Raw genomic sequence first — 20336 nt, 5'->3', positions numbered from 1 at the left:
TTTGCCAAACCAGCACTTACCATGATCCTTTTAAAATAAAGGCAGGTCCTACCCACTTTGAGCTCAAATGGGCAGTCCTATCACTCAGGGTCTAAACCTGATAATGGCCTAAGAGGCCTTCCTGGATATAGGCCCGGGGGTTCTGATGATCCACTGATGTGGGCAAGTCACCCCACAGTGATCATTATTCTCTCTCATGGTTCTGGAGTTCACTGGGCTCAACGAGGTGGTTCTTCCTCCGGTACTCTTATGGTGGGAGCCGGAACCATCTGACAGGCTTCCCCAGTTTCAAGTCTGACAACTAATCCTGGCTGTCAGTTGTTCCTGAGCTGGAATCTACATGAGGGTCCTTGGCATGGCCTGCACATCTCACAGTTGCAAGAGCAAGCATCCTAAGGCAAATAAGCAGAAGGTGCCAGCTCCTTAAGGTCTAGACTGAGAAACTGGCACAACATAACTTTGACCAGGTGGCCCATCAGTTACAGGGCCTCAATTCAAGGGGGAGAAACCTAGGCTCCACTTCCCTACAAGCGGAGTGTCAGCGAGTTTGGGAATTAAGTTTTAAAACCTTCACAACCGGCTAACTGTCAGGCCTTAGCCCTGTAACCTCTTCGCTTTGCTGACTCGATTCTAGCCATACTCACCCCCTTCTCATCCTTGAACACACTAGCCGGGCCCCTTCTCGAGGCCTCTGTACCACTGCACCCCCTACCTCCCACCTTCTGCCGAGACCACGCACACACTGTCTAAATTCCATAGTGCCCCTGAGAGCTAACTCTAAAATTTCCCCCTTGAAACTGTGCTTTTCTATAACTAGGTTATTCATAGCTTAAAGAAGCTTTATCTTACTCTTCCTTTGGTAAGCTTAATGAACCAAGTCATTACTGAATATAGAGTAAGTTGAAGGGTGATTAATCATGGATATTTATAATGATGACTTAAAGACTACAAAACTAAGGCTTGACTCATTAAATTATGTTTGGTATGATGGAGTTAGTAAAGCAAGGGATTAACAATTTGATAAGATTTTCAATAATGACTATTGATAGAGAAAATTCTGTTTAGAAACCAGTTTTTAAAATATTTCTCAGATTTATTTTAGTTCAATGTTCCATTGAGATCAACATCAATAGTGGAAAGGAATATGATAATAGATTGTATCTTGTGTTCAACTTATTGATACTTGAGTATTCAAGATTTTTTTTGTTTTTTGTTTTTCGGGGTTTTTTTTTGCTGTAAAGTGATGTGATAGTTTACTCAGAAATAGATTTTATTTTTGCTATGTTAGGGGACACTGACAATAAAAAAAAAAAAAACGTTAAAACATGAACATTTTTAGGCTTTTAGCAAAGTAATTGAGAAATGCATGCTTTGGTGAAGTATAAAACAGAAACAACACAGTGTCACAAAGATGTCTTTGATGAACTATGAAGGAGGAAGGGCTAAGCATAATTATCCCGTGTCTTTCCTCACTTCCCATGAACAGCTAAGTGCTATCTGCTCAACCTCTCAAATCTGTCCTTTTCTCTCCACCGGAGCCCTAGCACTTTGAATTATGGTGTCATTGTTTCGCAGTCCACCATGGTAACAATTTCCTAAATGGTTTCCAAGGTACCTATCTGGCCTCCTTAAGTTCACTTTTCACACTGTCACCAAGGTAATATTTCCTAAATCTGAATCAGGCAGTGACACAATTCCTTTCTTAAAATCCTTCAGTAGCTTTCTGTTGGCCCAAGAGAAAGGACAGTTTAAACTCTCCAGTGTGACATCTAGGTCATTTTATGACTTCACCCATGATTTTCTCATCCCTCTCTCCCATCCTGGGAACTCAAAACCCACTCATTCTGAAGCACTTTCAGTTCCCAGAAAGAGCCATACTTTTCTTACCTTCGAGCCTCTGCATTTGTTATTTCTTCTGTCAGGACACCTCTTCACTCTCCTTTCTTTGCTGTGTGAACATGTAAAGGTGTTAGCATCTGTGTTATTTAGTCTTCTCTATACACATGAGTTGGGAGTAGTAAATACAGCACACTGTTAAGTCATGTGCTTCCAGCAAGCAGGACCAAGACAAGGGAGGCCTGATCTACATGAGTGGGCACACACAGTACCCAGGTTAGAAGGTCCAGCAGTATGTTGCCATGACAGTGAGCCTTGAGCTGCAGCAGGATACACACTTGCTCTCGAGTGGGAATAAATGAATGTGCACCGTCTTTGGCTTAGGCCTAAGGAAGGTTAAGTGTATATGAGGTCACGAGGAAATTCTTCCCACTACATTGTGTTTGGTACTTGCCACTTGGGACCTGTGGGGAAAATGTAGCAACTTAGGCTCTTTCTGCCTGGCTGCCATGCTCTTCTGGTGAGGAGTCATGCAGCAACTGCTGTATAATCATAGCTATGCGTGTGTGTGGAGAATAGAATAGAATGATGACCACCTCTTAGGTAACATTTTAGCAAATTGCCGGCTTGGTTCTATACTAGTATAAAAGGTAGGCAGGACTTTTCGGTGCCACCACTGCCACTTGTGAAGCTGATAAAGGGGTGTCTGACCTACCCACAGTGCCTCATCTCTTCTTTTGGTTGCCTGACTCCATATGGAACCTACCAGGTCTTGAGAGGCTGCAGAACAGGACCTTACAGGAAAAAAACTACTGGGTGGCAGTCATATCTGAGGATGAATATTCACCTGCTCCTGGAAGACTTTCCTCATTCCCCCAGCCTCTCCTTCCCAGGCTAGGTTAGTGTCTTCCTATGTGCCAGTGGCAGCCTGTGTTTATCTCTGTAGAAGCACGTTGTCTACCTCTGTCATATATTTCTATTATTTTACTTCCTCCACCTTATCTGTACGTTCTTTAACGAAAAGAAATAGAGATAATTCCTCATCACCTAGCACAGTGCCTGACATGTACTAGACACTGAATTAATAAAATGGATGTCTGAGACCTTAAAGGATACCAGAGTTTGAGCTATCACTACTGGATATTTATCTTCAAATTACTAGCGGGGTAGAAAAAGACGAGTACAAGACTTTCCTGGAAAAGAATGCCTTAGCTTGCTTATTGAAAACCTAGGAGGGAAGGAAGTCTCAAGTTTACAGTCTTCTTTTTTTTTGTCTTTTTGTTGTTTTTGTTGTTGTTTCTTGGGCCGCTCCCGCAGCATATGGAGGTTCCCAGGCTAGGGGTTGAATCGGAGCTGTAGCCACCGGCCTACGCCAGAGCCACCCCAACACGGGATCCGAGCCGCGTCTGCAACCTACACCACAGCTCACAGCAACGCTGGATCGTTAACCCACTGAGCAAGGGCAGGGACCAAACCCACAACCTCATGGTTCCCAGTCGGATTCGTTAACCACTGCGCCACGACGGGAACTCCAAGTTTACAGTCTTCTGACCCCCCCACTCAACCCCATAAGAATGGGCCTTGGTCCTGGAAAACTTTGTAAGAAAAAGGGAACCCTTGTACACTGTGGGTGGGAAGATGAATTGGTGCAGCCGCTGTGGAAAACAGTATGGAGGTTCCTTGAAAAACTGAATAGAAATACCATATGACCCAGAAATTCTGATCCTGGGTATATATCTAAAAAACCAAAAAACACTAAATTGAAAAGATACATGCACCCCTATGTCTGTAGCAGTGTTATTTATAATTACCAAGATATGGAAACAACCTAGGTGTCTATCAACAGATGAGTGAATAAAGAAAAATTGGGGTGTGTGTGTATACATGCACAATGGAATACTTCTCAACTATAAAAAATAATGTAATTTTGCCACTGTAGCAACATGGATGGATTTTGAGGGCATTATTCTAAGTGAAGTAAGAGAAAGACAAATACTATATGATGTTATTTACATGTAGAATCTAAAAAATACATCTAGTGAATAAAACAAAAGAAGCAGACTCACTGATACAGAGAACAAACTAGTGGTTACCAGTGGGGAGAGGGAAAGGGGGAGGAGCAATATCGACATAGAGGATTAAAAAGTGTTAGGGGATGATATGAAATCATGTGTGAAACTTTTGAAACTTGTAAGGCACTAAGGAATTTAAAGAATATTTCATTCAAAACAAAAAAGTCTTTTTGTAATAAAGAGCCCACACAGCCTGAACAAACCTTGTATGTTTCAAGCTGAGCGGGTGCTCTTTGGTTCTGCTTAAATGCTTGTGTCATAGGGCAGCTGTTCAACCCCTACCACTGCATCTGTTCTTCGCAGGGAGGGCACAGCACCCTTCTACAGCATGAGAGGGAGGCACATAGGAAAACTGATCCACACTGGCTGCCGAGAGAGACCGACAGGCCATGGGGAATCAATGCACACTGCAAATGCTGACCTTGCTCTCTTCCTTCTATATGTAAATAAAACATTGTTTCATCCACTACTTGATGCATTGTTCTCCTTGCGAACTCCAGTACCAAGATGCAACGGGCAAAGATGTCTGGACTCCTGTTTCTGGTGGCTGGTGCAGTGATGTTCCTTGCTATCCTTCATGGAGTTGAGGGGTCTTCCCCTGGGATTGGGAACCATCCGTATGCAGTGTTCTTCTGGGTACTATGCCTCTTATTCTCTCAAGCTATTAGTACAGGGACTGGAGTCAATGTAGTCTGTATTTTATTTTGTCTGACTTTTTTTGTTGCTTTTGTTAGATTCAGTTCAGCATTGGCTTCAATTATTGGAGGGCGAGGTCATAATCTTTCCTTCAGAAGAAGTTGAGAGGCTAAAAAATGCATAGCATTGTTTCTGAAAACCACCATTGTGATTTGAGAATATCTTTGGAGAATGCATACATTTTTAATAGCCTTACTATAAATACATTTTTGTTCTTTAAATGGACTTGTGGTGTTTTAAATATATCTTTAAGTCAACTTGGTTAAATAAAACTTGTGTGACCAAAGGGTACCATGCTGTTATGATTACAGTAAGGTAGTGTGGCCACAAGGGGGAGATACTGATTTCTTGGAGTGTCTTATGATCTGTCCCAAAACAAACTTCATAGCAAATTTCAAGCATTAATTTCTTTGGACTAAGTATACTACTCAAGGCACCAATTGGAAAAGGGCAATGTGTCTGAGTCAGCGATTTGTTCTAGGCTAGCGCTTTTTAGCATATAGTGTGCATACAGATCATCTGGAGGTCATATTAAAATATAGGTTCTAGAAATTCCACTGTGGCTCAGCAGGTTAAGATTCCAACTAGTATCCATGAGGATGCAGGTTTGATCCCTGGCCTTGCTTATTGGGTTAAGGATTCAGTGTTGCCGTGAGCTGTGGTGTATGTAGGTCACAGATGTGGTTCAGATCCTGCATTGCTGTGGCTGTGGTGTAGGCCAGCAGCTGCAACTCTGATTTGACTCCTAGCCTGGGAACTGCCATATGCCACACCTGCAGCCCTAAATAATAATATAATAATAATAATACTAACTATATATGAGAGGAAGCCTGAGATTCGGCCTTTCTACTCAGCTCCCAAGTGATGCCAACCCTTGGATCATACCTTGAGTGGCAATGGTTTTGTCTCCTGGTCCTAAAGTTCCAATGCCTAACTTATGGGAGCTAGCTTCCAATATGGCCCTCAATGACCTATGCCCCCTGTGATTAAACCTTGTGTTGTCCTCTCCTATATCTGTGTGACCAGTTACCTGTGACAGATCAGAGAGTATGCCACTTTCAAGATTAGTCGCCAAAGGCACTGGGGCTTCTGTCTTGGTTTCCTATTTTCTATCTCAGATCCCTCGCTTTGGTGGACATGAGCTGCCCTATCATAAACATCCCTCTAAGGAGGCTGACCTGGTGAGGGACTGAGGCATAAAGCCACTGACAGTTCAGAACTGAGGAAGATTCAAAGTGAGTCCTCCAACCCTATTTAAGCTATCAGATGACTATGACCTCAGACTTTGAGCTAGAACCACCCAAATAAGCTGGTTCAGGATTCTGGACCCTCATAAATTGTTAAATAATAATAAAAGTTTATTATTTTAATTGGGAGAGCAATTTCTTATGGAACCGATAAAAGTTAACTTCTCTTGTTTTAAGCATGGTGGCGTCTGGATTTTGGAAGAACTAGACCAGAACTTTTTACTTTGGGTGCTGTAGAGGTTAAATTATGTCCTCTCCTCATGCCCCCGCCCCCAGATATGTTTAACTCCTAACCCTGGGTACCTATGAATATGACCTTATTTGAGAACAGGGGAGAACAGGGGTTTTACAAATGTAATCAAGTTAAGATGAGATCATTCTGGGTTAAGTTGGGCCCCAAACCAACGACTGATGTCCTTTGAAGGAGAGATACAGAGACACAGACTCCCAAGGGCGAAGGCCGTGTGAAAAGGGAGGTGGAGAATGGAGCAGTGCAACTGCAAGCCAAGGCATTAGGAAGGTTGCCAACAACCCCCAGAAGCTAGGAGGAGGCGAGGAAGGTTCTTCCTTTTTAGAGCTTGCCAACAGAGCACGGCTCTGCTGACACCTTGGTTTTAGACTTCATCTTCTTGGACCGTAAGAGAACACATTTCATTTGTATTAAGCTACCCAGTTTATGATAATTTTTATGGCAGCTCTAGGAAACTAATGTGCCCATCAGAATGATCTGTGAAATATCTAAAAATATACATGCCAGGATCCCGTTCTTACTCATCCACTGAATAAGAATCTCAAATTCTTACTCATGCCTACGTGAAGCTCAGGTATATATGTTTTGGCTTCAAAGCTAATGGTAATGCATATTCAAGCTTGTGAATCACTGGACTAGATGATTTTGAAGTCCTAACTTTAAAATTCAATGACTTCAAGTCCTAGTGGACTGTTCTAGAAGAAAAAAATAATGTATTAATGTTCACCCACTTGAATTATTCATGCAGACACATGAAAGCCATTGGCAATCATTTATGTGGATACATACATAAACCTAGGTAACTGTTTTGTGTTGAGTGGTCCACATTAAATTGTTTGTTTTGGAGTTAATACCAGTTTTAAGACAACTACATTTAAATGTTTAAAGATTTATAATTATCCCAAACAAGAACAGCATATGGTTTTGCTCCTATAAGTGATCCACAAAGAATAACTGCTTGTATTTTGCTGCTTTTTTGAATTGTGTGATAAAGTGGAAAATTGTCAGGATCCAGCTCTTCAGTTTTTGCTGAAATAATTACTGAAAAAATTGAACAGATGCCGGATATAAATAAATTTGTAAACGCAGATATTTAAAGATCTGTGGATTCTGGGCACCACTTGGTAGAGATGTAGATAGATTTATGATGGCCTCAATGAAACAGTTACTTTGTACTTTGCCAGGTTAGAGCAGTGAGGTCAATCTCTCTCCGAAAAAAACACCATGGCAACGTAGTGCCAGACTATCCTAGTTTTTACCTGACAGGAGGAGGGCAAACAATCTGATACCTACACACCCAGAGCCTCAGCAATCTTAAATTACTTCGCATGTAATACTGCTCTTCTTTTTCTGTTCTCTACTGGCAGTACCCAAAGCACAGGAAGCAAAAATTTCCACCTAAAATTAGAGATTCTAAAACTTGTTTCTATGACTTAAAAAAAGAATGGGTGATGCTGATAGCATATTACTACACAGATTTCAATATACTTGGTGAGGGCTTGGTGAGAAAGGCTGCCATTTCCACTGCATCATTAAATTTACCAAAGAGGAGGATTGGACCAATGACAAATGCCATTCTTGGGGAATTAAATTTAAACTGCTATCACTGCCACACTCAGAATAATGATGGTAAAATAAAATAAGTACACATAGCAAAGTTGAAAAGTATGACTTTCTAACAACAGACACTTAGCACAGGAAACTATAGATTGATGATGATTTCTGCATATATAGGCAGAAGGAGCCAGCATGCAGCAGAAGATGTGATTCACATGTGGGCTACAATTAAGGCTATCAAGGAGCAACAAGGGAATGAGATACAGGGGTAGGAAGGTAATTAGAACTTACTCTTAACATTCCCTAATTGCCAGCCTTTATCAGTAGCAGATGGTAGGTGAGCAGGAATTTGGGGGAATAACCACCTTTTTGACATTATGTCTAATTAAGAAGGCTTTCTCAGTTATCAGGACAAAGTTTGAAATCATTGTATTTTTCCCAGGTCAATATTAACTCAGACGGTGTAATGAAGTCTGTCGCCCTTCTGTCTATCATTTCCTCTAGCTGTTTCCATCTGTTCTAAGGTGAAAAGATGAACTTTTCAATGACTCTAGTCTAGGCTGCATGCTCAGGGGCCTCTGATGACTCATGAGTGTTACTTCTCATTGGATAACTTCTAGAGGAGAACTGTCCTAATTGTACCATTGAGACAGACCTGGGAGAGTATAAGATGGGCTCTAATATTTATAGACCACTATTAGGTGACAGCATGGCAATTTGCTACAAAGTAACAGTGAAACAAAACATTGCTACTTAGCACCAAGCTTGAATGCAATACTGCTGGGGAAGAAACCATCTGAGGCCAATACAAGACCAATGCAGACTAGGTGAAGGTGTTTGTTTACCTCTTCACAAATTCTATTCTTGACAGACCCCAGGTTAAGACAATAATAAAGGCCCTTAAATGTCTCTGATAGGCATAGCTGTCAAATGATTGTGATAAATGTCCCTTTTACAACACGATTACTTTGACAGCTTCTCTTTTTACAGAACACTTGTCAGTTACTCTACAGCAGTGATTCTCAAGTGTGTGGTCCTCAAACCAACAGCATCAGCATCACTAGGGAAGTTATTAGTAAATGCAGGTAATTGAGACTTATCCCAGATGCACTGAATCGGAAACTAAAGTTGGAAGCTGAAATAGGAATAGACACCAGTTACTGGGTGATATCTGTATCTCACACTGAACACTTCTGTGAGGCATCACAATAACCAGGGGAATCAAGTTTTATCATGACTCACATTGTGTGGATCAAGAAGCAAAGGCTTAGTCAATGTAAAGTAAATTTATTGAAGATGCAGAACGAACAAGTGGTAGATAGATTTCTAACCACATTCTGACCCATCTAAAGCCCATACTCTGAACCACTGAAGAATATCCAACGAGAAACAGAAAAGACCAGGATTTCACTAGTGCTATGCAAAGATACATTCTAGATGCTGGAGAAAAGTCAACTATGGGCCCAAAATAGAAAAGGCAACGTAAGACTTTTCCAAAAAACATGTTTCTGGGGACTAGTAATTCACCCAAAGGTGAGGAAAAAAATGACCTCCCTTATGGACAAAAAAAATAATAAATAAATAAATCTTGTATTGTAGAATACAATAGTTTTACCCAGATTTAATGTACGATTTAAAGTTATAAAAGTATTTTCTAAAATTCCAATTTGGAAGCAACGACTCTGAAACATAAGTAAGTATAGTTTTGGAGATGGTAGCAGATGGCTCTGTACTCCATCTTTATTCCATCTAGTGACCATAGGAAGGTTATATGTAGTTTAGCTTCATTCATGACCATTTTTAACACATCGTACTTTAGCGTTAATTATTCAATTAAAAAAGTTGGTGAAAGCATTTAAAAACCAATTCAGTATTTTTGTTTTGTTTTGTGTCCAGGAATTGTGTAGTATATTGTCCTGTGTCTCTATAAGGCCCCACACTGAGTACGACTTTCATGACTTTTCCATAAAGATGATTCATGGCAAGTCACTAGTTATGCAAGATTATAGCGAGTCTACCAGAAAACATTGCTCCGCTATTGAGCAGGTCTGCCAATACTATATTACACCTAGTTACACGTATGTCTTCATTGTACATCCCAGAGCCTTTGCATACTGATGGGCTTTGTGAATCTCCAAAGAAGTTATAACGTGGGCAAAGTTCCCCATGTCATTAAGCTATGGAATCCTTTTTTGGATAATTATTCTGAGAGATTATAGTTCTCTGGAATCAGTGCAAAGACACCTTTTTGTAATTGAATACCAAGAGGAATGTCTTCCCTGAGGTATCATTATGCTCCATTTTTTGCCCTACATTAAGGAACTCAGAATCAAGTCAGACATTCAGCTGTGCAAAGCGATAGCATAATGTAGAGGAAAAAGCATTAACACCAAAGCCTGTCTACCAGGACTCAAATTCCAGTTCTACCTCCAATTAGTTGTGTGACTCTATCAGGGAACTTAAACTCTCTTGTGTCTCAGTTCCTTCAGTTGGAAAATGTTTTTGTTTGCTGTTAGAAAAACCTCTTTGGAGGTTTTTTTTTATGATTAAAATTCACGAAGGACCTAGAAGAGTATCTGGCACGTGGATAAAACAACCTAGGCACTTGTTAACAAGCAATTAAACTAGCTTTCTTGTGGCTGGTATTGCTGCTTTCCCTTTTTTTGATCCAGCTCCTGCTTGTTGGCATCTATTTCAGCAACTGTATGCCACCCACCAGTGACTTCGATCACTGGTGGATGGCATACTTTTTTGGAATTATATAAATCATATAATGGCATGTTTCAAAATGAAGCAGATGGGATAAAAAGGAATTTTCAAAAAAACCTGATCAGTGTTTCTGAGAACAGTTCAGGGTAATAAGGGCTGTCAGTCGAATGCCAATCTAGTTAATGGAGACCTTCCAGAGGACCTCGTTGGTCATGGGTAGGGGCTGGCATTGTGATATTCCTCCAAGCGTAGTATCATCTCACTCCTGTTGCTCCCATCTTAGTCGATTTCCCAAGAAAACTTTCCTACCGGGATAAATAGCTATTATAGAAATATTGTATTCCTCTGAATGGTGTTTCAGTTTATCTTTTGTTCTTTTCTGACTCTGGGTGGTGTACTTTATCAGAGTTTGGACTCTTTGAATGAACCAATAGAAGGGTGTTTTTATACTGATAAAGGTAGGAAGTAGAAAAAGTTGCAGAGGAAACTGAAACGGAAGCAGTGCCCATGAGCAGGAGACAAGGTCTTACATGTGCTGAGTATAAGCATGGCCTCCTCTTTCATTCCAAGGGCTGCCCAGAAAACTCTTGCTGCTGGAGGGCTGTGCTTTACAAGTAGATCTGGTGATGAAAGCATGTTCTTTGAAGTAAGGGAGAAAAAGTGTTTACCCGCTGACAAGAGTACGGTTGTGAGACAGTCATTAAATCAAGAGGGAGACCAGGTTTGGAACCTGCCAGTGTTAATGAAGACTTACTCACTAGTGCCATTTGACCAGATCTGCTGGGTGGATTCTTAGTTTCATTAGTTAAAGCCATAAAGTAGTCTGTCTGATTATAAAGGGGAAAAACAGTAGGGAGCACCCATAAATTATTATAGCTCAATTAGGTGCAGACAGTTTGGTGAGTGTTTATTACTAGCACAAAGGAAGATTTTCCAAGTGGATTAAAAGATTTTGAAAACAACAGTTATAGTTACAGTGATTTAGACCAATGGCTAAAATAATGCATCACGAAAAGTTTATTGATTAAAAGTGAACTGATATGTTATTTGTAGATCATTGTTTAACAGTTAGAACCACTGCTATGAGGTACAATTTCCCTCACAAGATCAATGAGAGGACTGGGCTAATTTCTCTCTGCGTTGAAAACTGTTAAGAATATAAAGGGCACTGCTGAAAATGCCAGCATGATTTATTCAGGTTAATCACCAAGAAAGTGACATTGCATAAATCATCGGGAACTTACCTTGCCAGACTGGGCCCTTTAGGCTGGTTCCACTGTCAGACAAAAGTTGGACCAAAGAAAGACCAAAAAAAAAAAAAAAAAACCTAGGAACTGTTCAGATAAAGCCTTAGCCCACTGAGCTGCCATAAGCTATTGTAAAACTTGGAAATGGCAAGAAATCCAAGGGAACTTACATAGATACCTTCTCTGACCATTAGAATTTAAGATAATAATTTGGTGGGATGAAGCCTAAGGTGCAGGTTGCTCATGTGTCTCCTTACCTTGAAATATCCATGTGACTTCTAGGAGTGCTAGAAACACCCTCCACTTTGCCAGACGTCTTAGAGTAAGCATTTCACTGGCCACAAACTACCAGTTTCTCATTACATGTGATTGAAGCATGCAAAGAGAGAAAGAAAAGCAAAAAAAAATGATAGCTGAATTTCTGGATTCGGCAAATGCAGGCAGTACTAACACATGCCATAAGCAGATATGATGTCTATTACCAACATTCTGCATACAGAATGGGATTCCAAACAAATTTTTTTCCCTATAACTCTAGCTTTTAAAAAGTAGTTTAGAGATAAGCAGTAGCTCGTTTTTCATTTCCTTATTGAAAAATACACTGAATTTGTGGGTCAAAGATCCGGCGTTGCCATGAGCTGTGGTGTAGGTCACAGAGGTGGCTCGCATTGCTGTGGCCTTGGTGTAGGCCGGCGGCTGCAGCTCCAATTAGACTCCTATCCTGGGAACCTCCATATGCTGCGGGTGCAGCCCTCAAAAGACAAAATAATAAGTTAAAAAAAAAAAGAAAGAAAAAATATACTGAATTTGGCTTTCTGATAGATTTTCCCCTCTTGGTGGTTCTATTCTTTCTCATCTAGTTTTTCTAAGTTTGACTTTCTTAACTGCAATTTTGAAGCCAAAAGCAGTAAAGGGCAGAAGAAGACAACGAAGTAGGATTCCATCTGTTACGACATTTACTGCTGGCTTTTCCTAAGAAACTGCTTAGTGAATCGTATGAACGTTGAGGAATTAAAATCTCTGTTCATATGATACATGCGGTCTATTTCCCTTGATTCTGGAATCCAGCTGCTTTTTTTGAACACCTGAACTGTTCACCCTACCGCATGTGTGCACCATTGGACAAGTTCGTTCTTTCTTTAAGCGCAGTTGATTTACAATGTTGTATTACATTCAGGTGCACAGCAAAGTAATTCAGTTATTTATATATATTATATATATATGATATATTGTCTTTCAGATTATTTTCCACTAGAGGTTATTACAAGATATCAAATATAGTTAGTTCCCTGTGCCATACAGGAAGCCCTTGTTTATCTATTTTATATATAGTAGTGTGTATATTAATCCCAAATTCCAAATTTATCCTTTCCCCACCTTTCTCCTTTGGTAATCCTAAGTTTGTTTTCTATGTCTGTAAATCTGTTTCTGTGGGGTATTTTTGTTTGCATGTTTTGTCCCTGTGTCCCAGCCCGTGAGGATAGAACCCATGGACGAGGAGCCAGCAGTACTGAAGACATGGCACCAAGGGGGCTGGAGCCCTTTCCTTGTGCCTCTGACATTCCAGGGACCAGAGTCACATACCTGCGCCCCACTAAGAAAAGGACTGTCTGTTTTGTAAATATTGATTTGCATCATTTTTGTTTTAAGATTTCACATATAAGTGATATATTATTTGTCGTTCTCTGTCTGAATTCACTTAGTATGATCATCCCTAAGTCCATCCATGGGTTGCTGTAGGTGTGTGGGTTTATTTTTGAGCTTTCTGCTCTGCTCCATTGATTGATATGTCTGTTTCTGTGCCAGTACCAACACTGTTTTGCTTACTGTAGCTTTGTAGTGTTTTCCGAAGTCTAGGAGAGTTACGCCTCTAGCTTTGTTCTTTTTCACTCAGGACTGCATTGGCAGGTTTGCATCTTTTGTGGGTCCATATAAATTTTAGGATTATTTGTCCCGTTCTGTGAAAAATGCAATAGGTAATTATATAGGAATCACTTAAATCTGTAGATTGCTTTCAGTAATATCACCGTTTTTGTAAAATTGTATTGGAGTAAAGTTGACTTAACGTTGTACTAGTGTCAGATGTACAGCAAAGTGAATCAGTTATACATATATCTATTCTTCATTCCCACATAGGTTATTACAAACAATGGAGTAGATTTCCCTGTGTCTTGCACTAAGTTCTTATTAATCATCTATTTTATATTGTTGTGTATATATTATTCCCACCCTCGCAATTCCTCCCTCCAACAGTTTCACCTGTGGTAACCATAAGATTGGTTTTGAAATCTGTGAGTCCCTTCTGTTTTATACATAAGTTCTTCTGTATCATTTTTATCAGATTCCATATATAAATGATACCATATATTTGTCTATCTGACTTACTCGGTGTGATCATCTCTAGGTCCATCCATATTGTTGCAAATGACATTATTTCATTCTTTTTTATGGCCCAGTGATATTCCATTGTGTGTATCTACTACATCTTCTTTATCCAGTTCTCTGTGGCTAGGCACTTAGGTTACTTCCATGTCTTGGCTATTGTAAATAGTGTAAAATGAATATTGGGCTGCATGTATCTTCTCCAATTATGATTTTCTCCGGATAGACGTCCAAGAATGGGATTGCTGGATCATATGGTAGTTCTATATTTAAGAAACCTCCAGGAGTTCCCTTGGTGGCGCAGTGGTTAACGAATCCAACTACGAACCATGAGGTTGCGTGTTCTATCCCTGGCATTGCCCAGCGGGTTAAGGATCCTGTATCCCCATGAGCTGTGGTGTGGGTAGCAGATGCGGCTCGGATCCCACGTTGCTGTGGCTCTGGCATGGGCCAGGCAGCTACAGCTCCAATTAGACCCCTAGCCTGGGAACCTCCATATGCCGCAGAAGTGGCCCTAGAAATGGCAAAAAGACAAAAAGAAAAAAAAAAAAAAAAGAAACCTCCATACTGTCCTCTGTAGTGGTTGCACCAATTTACATTCCCACCAAAAGTGTAGGAGGGTTCCTTTTTCTCCACACCCTTTCCAGCATTTATTGTTTGTAAACTTTTGATGATAGCCATTCTGACTAATGTGAGATGATACCTTATTGTAGTTATGACTTGGATTTATCTAATAGTGATGTTGGGCATTTTTTCATGTGTTTTTTGGCTATTGTCTTTCTTTGGAAAAAATGTCTATTTGGATCTTGTGCCATTTTTTGTTTTTGTGAAATAAAGTTCCGTGAGAGGTTTGTATATTTTGGAGATTGATCCCTCGTTAGTTGCTTCATTTGCAAAGATTTTCTCCCATTCTGTGTGTTGTCTTTTTTTTTAATTTTTTTTTTAATTTTTATGCTGCACAAAAGCTTTTAAGTTTAATTAGGTCCCATTGAGTTATTTTTGTTTTTATTTTCATTACTCTAGGAGGTGAATCAGAAAAGATATTGCTGCAATTTCTGTTAGAGAGTGTTCTGTCTATGTACTCCTCTAGGAGTTTTGTAGTATCTGGCCTTATACTTTGGACCTTAATCCATTCTGTGCTTATATTTGTATGTTGTGTTAGAGAATATTCTGATTTCATTCTTTTACATGTGGCTATCCAGTTTTCCCAGTTTTCTTTCCTCCATTGTCTATTCTTACCTCCTTGGTTATAGATTAGTTAATCTTAGGCACTTGGGTTTATTTCTGGGCTTTTTATCCTATTCCATCAATCTATATTTCTGTTTTTGTGCTAGTACCATACTGTGTTGATTACTGTAGCTTTGTAGCACTGACTGTGGTAAGGGAGTGAGCCTGATTATTCCAGTACCATTTTCCTTTTTCAATATTGCTTTGGCTCTTTGGGGTCTTTTGTGTTTACATATAAATTTTAAAATATTTTTTCTAGTTCTGTGAAGAATGTCATTGGTAACTTGATAGGGATTGCATTGAATCTGTAGGTTGTCTTAGTTAGTTTAGTCATTTTGATATTATTAATTTTTCCAATCCAAGATCATGGTGTATCTTTCCATCCAACAGCATGTGGAAGCTCACAGGCCAGGGATCAAACCCATGCCATAGTAGCCCCAGAGCCGCTGAAGTTACAATGACAGGTTTTTAAGGCCACAAGAGAATTCCCAGTATGGCCAATTTAACAGTTTTGATTCTTCCAATCCAAAAGCATGGGATAACTTTCTGTTTCTTTGAATTATCTTTAATTTCCTTTATCAGTGTTTTAAAATTTTCAGCATAGAAGTCTTACACCACTTTCATCAGTTTTATTCCTAGGTATTTTTTGGATGCGATTTTAAAAGGGATTTTTTTTTTCATCCTTTTAGGGCTGTACCCACAGCATATGGAAGATCTCAGGCTAGGGGTCGGTTAGGAGCTATAGCTGCTGCCCTATGCCACAGCCCAAGCAATGCCATATCGGAGCTATGTCTGTGACCTACACCACAGCTCACAGCAATGCCAGATCCTTAACCCACTGAGCAAGGCCAAAGGTCGAATCCACATCCTCATGGATACTAGTTGGGTTCATGACTGCTGAGTCACAACAGGACTCCTAAAAGGGATTTTTTTTTACTTTGTCTTTCGATATTCCATTATTAGAGAAATGAAATGCAACAGATTTCTGTGTGTTAATTTTGTATCCTGCTTCGTTGCTGAATTTGTTTATCAAATTTGTTTTTGTGGAGAGTCTTAAGGGTTTAGTGAATATTCTTAAGAGAACAGATAAAACACTCTTCTAATCTGGCCCACATACCCAGTAATTTAGAGGTTAGAATAATCTCAAATATATGCATATACTGCGTGTCATGAACATACTGCCTGAGGAATCAGCATCCTTCAAGGGATCAATGTGGATAATCAAATGAAGTATGTGTCACTTTGCATTAGTGAAACAATCCCTTTAAGCAGAGAGAAATCAGTGATCAGTAAAAGATACTAAGCTAGCCTGTACTCTTTGTATATTAATAACCAAGAAAAAATAAAAAGAGCCATGAGCAGAAGCCAGCAGAAGATTGAGAGTCAAAGGCCCTGACTAGAAATCAGGCGGGGGGTGGGAAATAGCCATTTTTCATGTACTAAGTACATGAACAAGATGCTCAGTCAATGATTGTTTCCTCCTTGTAAAACAACTGTGAAGAAACACTGAGAATTCTATTACTGGCTTCCTGGAGGAGAATATCACCTAGTTAAGCTGGACGTCCTACTGAGCAGTAGGAGTCAACCCATTCTTTGGTCTTGCTATTAATCATTTTTTCAGGGAAATAAATGTCTTGTAGCAAAAAATGGCTTAATTTCTTTCCACTAATAACTTCTGCCTTCAAATGGAGGTATTTTGAATAATGAAATAAAAATTAATTTAATTGCTGGCTCCAGGTAAACACTGATTTAGGTTCTCAGACATTGCATAAGATCTCTCCAGAACATACTTATTGAGCTTTACTCTTTCAGAGAAATGCTGAATTGCCACAAACTCTTCAAGATGTCTCTACTCAAAATACTTCAGTCTGAGAAAACCAGAAGGCTATGGACAACCAGTTCTATGTGAAACTGATTGGATTCTCTTTCTAATACGTATATTGAAATCAAACAAGTAGCTATATCCTGAAAATCACTAGTAATCTGAACAGTAAGCTTAGAAACGGTCATCAAATCCTATCTGTAATGTCTTTGAAATAGTACAATATTGAGTCTATTGTTCATATTTACAATTTTCATTTCATGCCATTATTTCTTTTATTCTAAACAGTTATCTCAGAAATCACTCTACTGCTTTTTTTTTGTTGTTTTTTGCCTTTTCTAGGGCTGCTCCCACGGCATATGGAGGTTCCCAGGCTAGAGGTCTTATCGGAGCTACACCACAGCTCACGGCAATGCTGGATCCTTAACCCACTGAGCAAGGCCAGGGATCGAACCTGCAACCTCATGGTTCCTAGTCAGATTCATTAACCAGTGCGCCATGACGGGAACTCCTGCTTATGTTTTTATTCAAATCTATGATCCTTAAATCTTTTGTGAGCTACCATTTGCTGAGGACGTACTATATGTCAGACACCATGGTGAAGGCTTGACAGGCAGAACCTCATCTAATCCTCACGTTCACCCTGAGACTTAGGTGATGATACTAACATTTAGTCTAACTTCTTCCCAGTGTACCTTCCTGGGCTGGAAGGTGGGAAGCTAAATGCCACATTCCCAGATTCAATTCCAGCCAAAGTTTCAGTACATCATTCATGTGCATTCATGCAAAACTTGAACCAGGCCTGCGTGAAGCTGAGAGAGATGTAGAACTGGAGGTGTACATTTTCTGCTATAAACTGTCGCAGATAGGTCGTGACGCTGGCCCTGAGAAATGTGATTTCTCAATATAACAGTGGCTTCTTGATCATGGCAAAGCAGCAGTTTCCCCGTTGGTCCAGTTCTCCAGTGGCTTTGGACATCATTTTTAAAAACTCAGCATAAAAACGGTTTTCAAAGTCTAGCCAAGGCTTCCAAATGCCATTTACTGTTCTGTAGTTAACTCTCTCCATGCTTAAACTAGGCAGACTGGGTTATGATAACTGCAAATAAGCACTAAACTCTGTAGGCAAGTCATATTCCCACTGTCTATTTGATAAAGTAGGTAAATATCTGTTAGATTGGTACAGATTATAAGTAATGGTTTAGGATTTAAACCTGGGCAAAACTATCTGAAGCATTGCTTTTAACCACTATGGCATAAAGTGTGTGCACTATTTTAATCTCTCTTTATAAATTCCTTACTGCCGGGAGTTGCTGTTGTGGCTCATCAGGTTAAGAACTTTACATAGTGTCCATGAGGATGCAAGTTTGATCCCTGGCCTGCCTCAGTGGATTAAGGATCTGGCATTTCCACAAGGTGTGGTATGCAGCTCAGATCCAGTGTGGCTGTGGTATAGGCCTTGGCTACAGTTCTGATTTGACCCCTGGCCCCAGAACTTCCATATACCTCAGCTGCAGCTGTAAAAATAAAATGAAAAAATTAAAAAATAAATTCTTTACTGCTGACAAGAAGTCCAGTTGCCTATGATTTTTTACCAAAAGCCATTTTTAGCTTATCCCAAGCTCCTTGTTTGGTCTGATTGTCCTGCCCCAAAGCACTCTAAGCTCTACTCATGCTGAACTTAATCCTGGCCTTGCTCTTCTGTCTTGTTTTTCACCCTAATTCTTTATTTGGAATTTTTCCCATTCACTTACTCCAATTCTACCCATACTTTGAACTATTAACTCCAGTCTGTTCCTCTGAGAAAGTTGTAGTGCTTAATGAGCCTTTCTTTTACATTTCCTGCCACTTACAACATATCATTTCTTTGATGCTTAAACCCAGTGCCTTCTATCTCACTTAACATTGTCTTATGTAGTGACTTTTTAAAGTTGTGTCCATGTTATCTTCATGGCTAAATCAGAAGGTTTTTTGTTAGATGGGTTTTCTCTTAAAGTTCACTGAATCCTCCTCAGCGTTGTAGATATCCTGGTAACTTCTGTTATTTGTACAATAATTTTAAGGTGATGATTTTCAAGCTGCAGCTCTTGCAAGGATTCCCCAGAGAGCCTCTAAAAAACTGTGGATTCCTGAGCCCCATCCTCAAAATTACTCAGTAGAGCTGGGATCTGAGAATTTGAATTTTTAACAAGCTCCCAGGGGATGCAAATGCCGCTAATCCTGGAACTATATATTGGCCCTGTGGCAAGAATGATGGTCATTTCTATAACATTTTAAAAGTTCTTTTTATAAGTACGATTTTATTTGATCCCTGCAGTAGCACTCTTAGAATTCTAGTATTACACCATTCTAAAAATTAAGAAAGGGTATGTATGAAGTTTAAAGGATTCTACCTGGTTACAATGGTAGTTAAGTAGCAGAACCAGATTTCTAACTCAGGTCCATTAATTTTAAATTCTATTTTCCTAAATTCTATTTTTCCCTTGACATCAAAATGCCACTCCCTTCTCTTGAAAGTTGAAAATAATTAATAGCAAATTACTTGTTAGGGCAGTTTTTATTTCTTGCCATCTTGGAGCTCAGAAATAAAGTTTTCTTGTCATAGGTCAGATTTAATAATTAATATTTTATACAATTTGATGTCAGGTGAATGAATAAAACAATTTGTTTATACATCTAATATCAAATGAAAACTTTTACAGAAGGAAAACAAAAATGGAAGGGAAATAGAAAGCGTATATTCATTCATATTTCAGAAGATGCTATAAAACTGCAAATAAGTCAAGACTTTTAGGTGCAAATGTCAGAATCCCAACTTAAAACCACTTTAAGTAAAAAAGGGCAATATGTTGATTCACAAATCCAAGGAATTGAACTTCAGTTAAAGTAGTATCTATGTGCTTAAACAATACTGATATTTTCATTTTCTCTTTGTCAGGAATTCTTTTCTTTGGTCTGGATAATTTAGATAAGCTATATACTCATGGTGGCCAGAGAGTTACCAGTCATTCCTGGTGTGGGTCTTAGTATTTCATAAATCCCATACAAACAAAAGAAGGTCTTTCCCCTGTAGCCTGGCTCCATCTGTTGGCTCTATTGAGTTCATCTTGATTCATATATCCATTCACGTGAAACTTGTTAATGACCAAAATTCAACTAAGTAAATTTGAAGACCTAAATTTGCAGAAGCTTTCAATAATTTATGAATCAGGCAGTATCTCACCTGCCAAGGAGAGATACGCTGTGGAGTTATGGAAGGCTTTTCTAGAAAGTAGGATAAGGAAGTCATCA

At 39.4% G+C, this 20336-nt stretch overlaps 1 non-coding gene across 1 annotated transcript; it reads right to left on the bottom strand.

Annotated features, from left to right (window-relative positions):
- Positions 1-13074: 13074 nt before the first annotated feature.
- LOC125110415 (small nucleolar RNA SNORA57) lies at positions 13075-13219 on the bottom strand. Its single transcript, XR_007130601.1, has one exon. It is a non-coding gene; the product is annotated as a small nucleolar RNA SNORA57 (small nucleolar RNA).
- Positions 13220-20336: the final 7117 nt, after the last annotated feature.

The sequence above is a fragment of the Phacochoerus africanus genome, chromosome 10, assembly GCF_016906955.1.
Source record: "Phacochoerus africanus isolate WHEZ1 chromosome 10, ROS_Pafr_v1, whole genome shotgun sequence".
NCBI classification, from domain to species: domain Eukaryota; kingdom Metazoa; phylum Chordata; class Mammalia; order Artiodactyla; family Suidae; genus Phacochoerus; species Phacochoerus africanus.
The sequence above is the reverse complement of the archived record's forward strand: the minus strand, read 5'-3'. Positions and strand labels throughout refer to the sequence as shown.